Source organism: Meleagris gallopavo, chromosome 3 (assembly GCF_000146605.3).
Source record: "Meleagris gallopavo isolate NT-WF06-2002-E0010 breed Aviagen turkey brand Nicholas breeding stock chromosome 3, Turkey_5.1, whole genome shotgun sequence".
Taxonomy (NCBI): Eukaryota; Metazoa; Chordata; class Aves; order Galliformes; family Phasianidae; genus Meleagris; species Meleagris gallopavo.
In genome coordinates this window covers 40,528,991-40,537,763 of record NC_015013.2, presented here as the reverse complement: position 1 = coordinate 40,537,763, position 8,773 = coordinate 40,528,991, and positions in this window count along the sequence as shown.

The window sequence follows — 8,773 nt, the reverse complement described above, 5'->3', positions numbered from 1 at the left end:
TAATTATGGTCTTTTAGAGAAAAGAGGCATAGAAGTCAAGGTGGTGAATATTGAATGCTAACACACTGACCTTGACATCTAGAAATGCTTCAGTAATTCCCCATAAATGACTACTAAATCAAGAAGTTAGCTGGCAAAATTGCCATTCACCATCCAATTTTTCTAGTTTCTTCTTATCCAGTAAAACTGAAAATCACCATTTTATTTTTATTTTTATTTTCCCGCTTTTCTTTTTCTTGTTTGTTTGTTTTTTCCTTATGTCCCAACAGATCTGCTAATATCTTATTTCATGCACAACTCTGACATTTTCTTGGTGGTGGTTCACTCTATGGGCTTTGGCATTGCAGCACACCACTCTAGTAAATCACAGAAATAGAAATTCTGTGGACCAGGATGTGGGAACTGGATCACGCTTCTGAAAAGGAAAAAAAAAAAATAGGTCCTTATCACGGCAAGAAAAATATCCTTTTGTTTTTAAAAGAACATTGACAAACATCCAATCCTAACTACTTTGTTGGTAAGCAAAAAAAAGAAGAACAGAAGATTGTTACTAGGACATCCTATGTTAGCTTTTTATATGTTAGGTATTCTGAAGAGCAGCAGTTATAACCATTTCAATACAGTTTCTTCCCAAGACAAGTGTTTATAGCTTATAAGAACAGAATTGTTTTTCCTCTCAAATCCTTCTTCATTGACAATGTTTTCTCAGAGTGATCGAAAAAAATTGAATGTTGAATTATTAACTATTCTCATCTTCATCTCCCACCACACTAGGGAGGAAAGCTTATATGATATGTTTGGTGTTTGAGCACCTTTGAGTCTTTAAACTAAATCCTTCCTTTCTGAAGTGTTGCTATAAATATAGCAAGGATTTTGCAGAAGGGAGAAATAAGTGAGTTGCAGGAAAAGACAACATAACTCTCATCCAGCAAAAGTGGGTGCAAGGTTTCTGCATTCTGTACTTCAGAATTGTTAATATATGTTTCAAAAGCATGTTAACTACCCAATGGCTCTATAAATCACATTTTCCACCGTGCATCAACAGTCGTTGCTGTGAGTGTGTTAACACTAAAATAGGCAACACACCTGCCACAATGGGAAAAAGTCTGCATTTGCCTAAATTAAAATAGCTTTGGGCAAAGATGTACTCTTTTAACTTGCTACAGAACTCATAGTAGCAAACAATAACTAACAATAATAACACAACAATAGTCATAATAATAGCAATGGTTTTGTGCACATTTGATTTAGAAATAAAATGTCTGTCCTTGTGACGTTGCTGCTTTTATTTTCCTTTAAAAATGGGTTTCTAGAATAATACTTCAACATCAGTATGAATTTCTGCTCACTTTTTTTTTTGTTTTTGACAATACTTGGTGATATTTTAATTTCTTTAGGAATCATGTAAATATTTGTTTTGTTTCTGTTGCTTCCTTTTGCGTCTATATATTATTTCCAATATTTTTTTTAGCTAAAGGATGTGGGACGGGAAAAGTACAAAAGTGCCCAGAGCTAGTGAGCAGAGGAGGTAGGATAGAATGCAATGTGGCAGCTTAAGTTTGCTGCTGCAGTGCATATGAAGTAAAATGGTTATTAATATTATTCAGTATGGAGACTTGCATAAGATAATGAAATGAACCCCAAGGATGCCTGTCAAACTGTCATATACTCACAAGTAAAGAAGCCACCAAGTAAATCTGTCAGTCAGGATCTGACATTCTAAAATCCTTCAGAAAGTGTCAAACATTCAAAACTATGCAGTAATAAACCTGGCAACAGTAAGATAAGCTGGCCTGCCACAGCCTCAGGATTCTTTTGCAAACAACACTGCAATATGACTCAATACCCTTACATGGAAGAATCTAGTTCATTTTATTTTTTTTTATCTGTTCAAGGAAGAACCAAAGACATGATTTATTCTTTCCCACAGCAAGTGCATTTTCCAATTTATAAATGAGTGAACACTGACTTTCATTGAACTGGGTAAACTGACTTAAAAGAGTAATGCAGACTGCGGTAATTTATGTTAGCTAAAGATTTATCTGACTTTTTTGTTTTCTTTCTTTGTTTTTTTGGACAAATAAATGGGATTACACCAACAGGAATATGGGACATGTTTGCTGTTGGTGCTGGATGATTCATATTAGCAGAGTAAGTCCTTACAGCAATTAGGGTCACTTGTAGTAATTACCTTAAACAGGGAACTAGTAATGATCAGAAAATTATCACTGTCTAATCTAGTATATTAACAATGTCATTTCTAAACTGCCTATTAACAGTAACATCTTTGAGTTGCCTGTGCAGTTTAGAATCATTAAATCTATTCAAAGAACTACTGTTGCTGTCTCTTCTTAAAATATATTTATCTAATGTACCAGAGAGCTTTAGTTTTTTTCTCCTTCATCTTCTCCCTCCCTGCCTCTGTTTCCTTCCTCCCTCCTTTCCTTCCTTCCCTCCTTCCCTCTCTCCCTCCCTCCCTCCCTCCTTCCCTCCCTCCGTCCCTCCTTCCTTCCTTCCTTCCTTCCTTCCTTCCTTCCTTCCTTCCTTCCTTCCTTCCTTCCTTCCTTCCTTCTTTATTCCATTTTCTTTCTTCTTCAACATCTCTATTTCTTTTTTCCATTCCAGTTCCTCTTCTTGATCTAATCTCTTCCATTTGCTAGATTTGTTAATTTGGCAAAGCTCTTAAAATAAATGTATTGCATATTATGCCTTTGAGAGGGAAAAAATTCTGTTTGTGCTTCCAATTGGATAGTTTTCCTTCTAATGATAGATTTCAGAGGAGGTTGCAGGAGACAAAATTATTTTGGATATTTGAAGAAAATCAAAGGTCAACCCATTTCAAATCACTCTGTTTCAGATGATTTTATAAATCCAGAAATCAAGAGATCAGTTAGAACCAGTCACCTGACCTGCTTTTATAGTCACTATCAGAAAGCAATATCTGTAGAGATTCCATCAACTTATCCTAATCAAGTTGTCTAAAATAATCTTTGGAAGATGTTTCTTCATTATGTATGAAAAAGACTTAGATATCTAGCATATATTCAATTTATATATAATTCAGTCATCTGAAGATAGAGGATTTTCAGCTACCTTTTGTGAGTCCTTTGTGCTCATGTGAAAGGATTTTAATAAGACTCTTGCTACATTTAAAGCCACTTAACTGATTGTCTTTGGTCTTAGCTTCTCATCACTAAAGATGTCTTCAAATTTGAGTACCCCTTATAAAAGAAGATGTAGAATTTAATCAATAATTGGCATTTAATTATTGAATTTTCATATCATTCTTTATATTAAAACTTCAACCATTTCTGATTAATTAATTTGTTCATTCCAGCAGGTAAGCATAGACATTCAAGCATAAAGAACATAATGTTAGTCACTATTTTTAATAAATAATTTGTTTTAGTACTCAAAAGGCACTTACTGTGCCCTTCTGGAATTCATGACTGAGGAGTCCCAATTGTTAAAATTCACTTTTGAAAATTTGATCAATGAAAGTTCAGTTTTGAAAATATCAAAGGAAACATTAGAATTCAGAACTCTCAGCTACCAGAAATTTAGAGTAATGATGCACAGATTGTATAATGCTGAGTGTATTTGCTTTCTAGTCTTGCAACATGAAGCCATTAGAGGTGAATTGAGCACTTTGAATCAGTAAGCGTACTAATATCACTATGTAGTCTGCATAGTTTTCTACTGTATTTACATAAGTGATGTCTCATACTAAAGCCACATATAAAGTGGTAAGGGCGAAGTCCTTCATAAGATATTCTAATGAAATATCAGTGCAATATCAAGCAAATAGATAGGTAACTGGTGAATTCAATTCTTGTTTATTGACACATAATTTATTAATATTTTGTGGCATGGGAGGATCAAAGTGAACTGGTGCTGGTAATCAGGATTGCCATCCATGTCATAGTGTTAACATCTGACTAGACAAATGATCAAAACCACTTCTCCTTTCTTTTCAAAAACTCTCAGCCTTCTAACATACATATTTAGCGTAACACTACTTTAAAAGGTTAGAAAATTGTTTCTGAATGCACATCTCCACAGAAATTTTTGTTTCTATATCAGCAAAGTTTAAAAGTAAGCTGTTTGCATTACTTAGCAATTAAAATATGCTTTTTAGTTCATATTGATCTCCCTACAGGGTTTTAATTTCTATCATCACTATTAATTCATGTTTCCTAGCCAGTAAACAATAACTGCATTGTTTTCTTGCTGAACTAATCACTTCTGGGGAATGAGATTTCAGTTTGTTTTAATCTTTTCAGCCTATGGCTATTTTCCTTCAGTCATTATAATTCAAACTTAAGTTTACTTTGAGTAGTTATATATGCACATGTATTTTCCTAATCCAGTCCATTTCAGCACAATTTTTCTTCAGCCATCAAGCTTAGCTAGTACAAAACAATGAAAAAGATGCTGCTTTAAGCACTGGTGAGTTTTCTATTACATCCCTCATTAAAATAGAATTAAAAATAGATAACATTAAAGGTATGTATGCTGGTTCAAAGTTCTATAGATTTATTTCCCTGACACTTGAGCTGGTAATTCTTTCAGTCTTTTCTGAAGTCTTTTTGCCATTGGTGATCTTGATTTTTAGCGTAAGATAGTGTCTTACCATTGCTTTCCATAATTAAATTTGAACATTACAATGGAAGGCTTTGCCAGTCCCAAGGTGTAAGCTGGCTCTACAGAAAGATTGTAAAGAAGAAAGAATCAACTACCTGAACAAATGCTACACTGTGCTATAAGATGATGATCTGCATGATAAATTGCCTTCATATTTATGATCTGATTTTTGATCAAGTTCCAGAAAATTAAAACACTGAAATAAAAAGCCAACTCAAATTTCCTTTAAGCTTGGATAATGAATTGACTCAAGTTGTCACTTAGTCCCAAAAAATCTGTCACATATGTTCAGTTTCTTTTTTGTGCGTGTGTGTGGTTGTGATGCTAAACAGCAGCCTAAAATGTAATGGCTACAGCATGCCTTGACTGGGAGTAGGGGAAGCCTTATGGGAATGGAGTCCTACTCCACAGAAACAAAAGAAAATTTGCTTCTTATCTTAACAGTTGCAGGCCTGGGGTTTAAAAGCAAGCATAACAAACCCCATAAAGTGTATGTGAAACAAAAATGTACATAAAATCTTACTGTTCATAGTGTAGATGAAATAGTAATGCTAAAAAAATTGGAGAAGAAGGTAGGGTCGTACAAAGTAGTGTGACCTGAGCATTGGATCCAGAGTGTGCTTCAGGGATTTTTTAAATAATAAAGCTAATGTACTTTGGCTTCATTGCTCATAAAATTCAGTACTTTTAGGAATGTTTTTATTTTTCCCGGTAAAGGCAAAACATGAAATACTAATATCAGAGTAATTCTGTCCTCAGTGCTTACTCATAGAGCCATAATAGAAGAGCTAAGAAAGGATATGCTTTGGGTTTCTTTCATCAAAATTTCCATTAAAATCTGCATTTCTTTCTTCTTTTCTACTATTATCATGGTTCCTTTTCTTCATATTTCCTATCTTTCTCACACTTTGTATTATTTTGTGCATTTCTTCCATCAGATTTTTTTTATCCCTGCTACCTCCTCTCTCTTCCTCTCTTAGTTTCTCTGTCATTTTTGGAAGCTCTCTCTGCATAGAGCAAATGAGTTCATTTTCTTCTAGTCTGAACTCAACTAAAACCTTTTTGTGCCACAGAGTAAAATGTAATCTTCTGTACAGAGAAAATGCCAAGCTAAAACAATTCAAAGATGGGACAGAGACCAAGAGAGGCTTTTATGTCATTAGTTAGGAAGCTAAATAAGTTACTTAATTTCAAAAGATTGTCAATAAATGCCACAGGCTTTTAGCTTTGTGCGTATATATTCACTTTGCTGGAAAAGGAAGCTCCTCTTTTAGAAGATGTTTATTTTCATACTGGGAGAAGGGAGGTTATATCATTGTATACATCTAATATTTTATCATAATTCTCATTTGCACTATTTCCTGGAGTTGGAATTGGTGATTTCATAATAAAAAGTAGTGTGAAATTGTCACTTTTAGCCTCTAAACTCAAAGTTGTTGAACACATAATAATTATTTTATTAGTATTTCTTCTTTAAGGATTGAAAACATTTTATAGATTTATGTACTTCAGCATAAAATAGTGAAAAGCCTGGAAGCAATAAGAAGATGCGCAGTTAAAGATGCGTCCCTTTCAACTCTCTCTTGTACTTACTACTTCTTCGAAGGCCATACCATTGTAGAGTGTCAGGATTTCTAAGAACTTTTGCTTGGAGGCCACGTGGAATGCAGGGCTGCTATTCAGCTGCTTCCAGAGGAGAAGGAACAGGAAAAGATGGATGTTTTCACCCTCTTCCTCATGCATATAAGTAGCCAACAGAAGCAACAGTTGCAGAAGGAAAACACACCCTTTCAGATACAAATATTCTCTTGGCAAATTAGAGAAATGGGGCATGTTTCATCAGTGACAAAATGATAAAAATGACAAATCACTTAATCACTTACTTTGGATTTCTAAAATAACTTCTGGATTCCATGTAATGAATGTCTGAGAGAATATGAATGGTAGTTATGTTTGTCTTAATCTATTTATGAGATATATCCAAATGAATAGTCATACATACATGTATAAAATATATCTTTATTACTGCTCATTTGTACTTTCCATAAGGAATGTATAAAGAATGAATCAGAGAATCAGAGAATCACTGAGGTTGGAAAATGCCTCCAAGTCATCCAGTCCAGCCATCCAGCCATCACCAATATTTCCCCACTAAACCATATCCCTCAGTACAACATCTAAACGTTTCTTCTAGGGACAGTGACACAGCTACCTCACTGAAAAGCCCATTCCAGCACTTAACTGCCCTTTCTCAAAAGAAATTTATCCTAACATCCTACCTGAATCTCCCCTGGCACAACCTGAGACCATTCCCTCTAGTCTTATTGCTAGATACATGGGAAAAGAGGTCAACTCCCACACTGCCACAACCTCCCTTCAGGGAGTTGTAGAGAGCTATAAGGTCTCCCATGAGCCTCCACTTCTCCACACCAAACAATCCCAGCTCCTTCAGCTACTCCCCACAAAACTTGTGCTCCAGACCCTTCATCTGCTTCATTGCCCTTGTCTGAACACACTCCAGGGCCTTGATGTCTTTCTTCTCCTGAGGAGTCTAAAACTGAACACAGTACTCAAGGAGCGGCCTCACTAGTGATGAATACAGAGGACTGCACTGGTGAAGTCACACCTTTAAACAATTAAAATCTTCTTAACAAGAAAAAAAATAGTAATTGAAATAATAATTTAATCTTTAGAATTAATGAAGTCATCTAAAAAAGTAACAGAGAAGAGTGAAGAAAGAGAAGGTAACAGTAAAGAAGAACACTAATGAAAGATATGGGAAAAATTACCTATAGTTTCTCTCATTTAAAGATTTTTAATAACCCAGCGTTTTGCAGCATTGAATGTGCCAACAATCTTTCTGCTACAGACATAAAGATGGAGGGTAAGGCAAGGATATCTTCCTCTTTTTTTCCTTTTTTTCCTCCTCTTTCTAATATTCCTCCAGGATCTCTTATGGTCTGTAAAGTCTTCCAAAGACATGAAATTTAATTTCCTGTGAAGGGAGTAATTTTTGTCTCCACTTACTATGAAGGAAAAATTAAACAGATGGGACATGTCTTAAATGAATGGTGAGAGTGAAAGGAGAGAGAATAAAATTCTCAAGAGATCCCAGTTAAAACGAGTTAAAATGGGTCTTCTACTTGGAGAAACCTGAGCAGACGTGACACTGATTTCAGTAGTATTTTAAATAATGAAGACTGTGGAAAAAGCACCAAATCATCATTTTCTTTGCAGAAAAGCCCCCAGAGATTCTGAACTGTAATTTCTGCTATCTTTTAAAAATTACTTATGTTTACTGAGAAACTACCATGAGAATAGTAACCTTTACAGCTTTGAGGCTTTCTGTCTACAGAGACTTTACAGTTTTACACAATATAATAACCACTTGAAAACTTTTAGACAAAAACAATGACTTTTATCAACCTCAGCAAGGTGAAAATGACCTGTAGATTCTAATTTTAAACAGTGGGATAAAGTCCTGACTGTGAAACTTGCTGTTACAGAACCATGGGTAGTGTAATAGAGCATATCCTGAAGAAAGGTAGTTCTTTTCAATCATATAGTAGATTTATTTTCCAGAGGCACAAAGAGAGTAGAGGAGCCTGCTCATGAACGTATGCACAAGGGAAAGACTCTGAGACAACTTTACTGGTTGTCCTGTTTTTAGACAGATTTAATTTTAGGTGGATTTAATTTTCTTCCTTGTAACTGGTTTGGTGCTGTGTTTTGCATTTAGGATGAGAGTAATGTTGATAACACACCAATGTTTTGTTGTTGCAGAGCAGTGCTTACACTGAGTTGTGAATTTTTCAGCTTCTGATGCTGTCCTGACAGTGAGGAGCTGGGGTTGCATGCAGAAGGAGCCGGGAGGGGACAGAACCAGAACTCAGAAACTCAGAGTGGCCAAAGAAATATTTCATGCCACATAGCATCGTGTGGAACAATAAAACTGGGAGATGCTGTTCAGGGTGAAGCCAGTCACAAGTCAATAAGTGGTGAGCAATTGCACTGTGTGCCACTTGTTTTACATACTCTTTTATTATTATTATTGTTATTATTTTATCTCCCTTTTCTGTTCTATTAAACTGTCTTTGTCTCAACCAATGCATTTTCCTCTTTTTTTTTT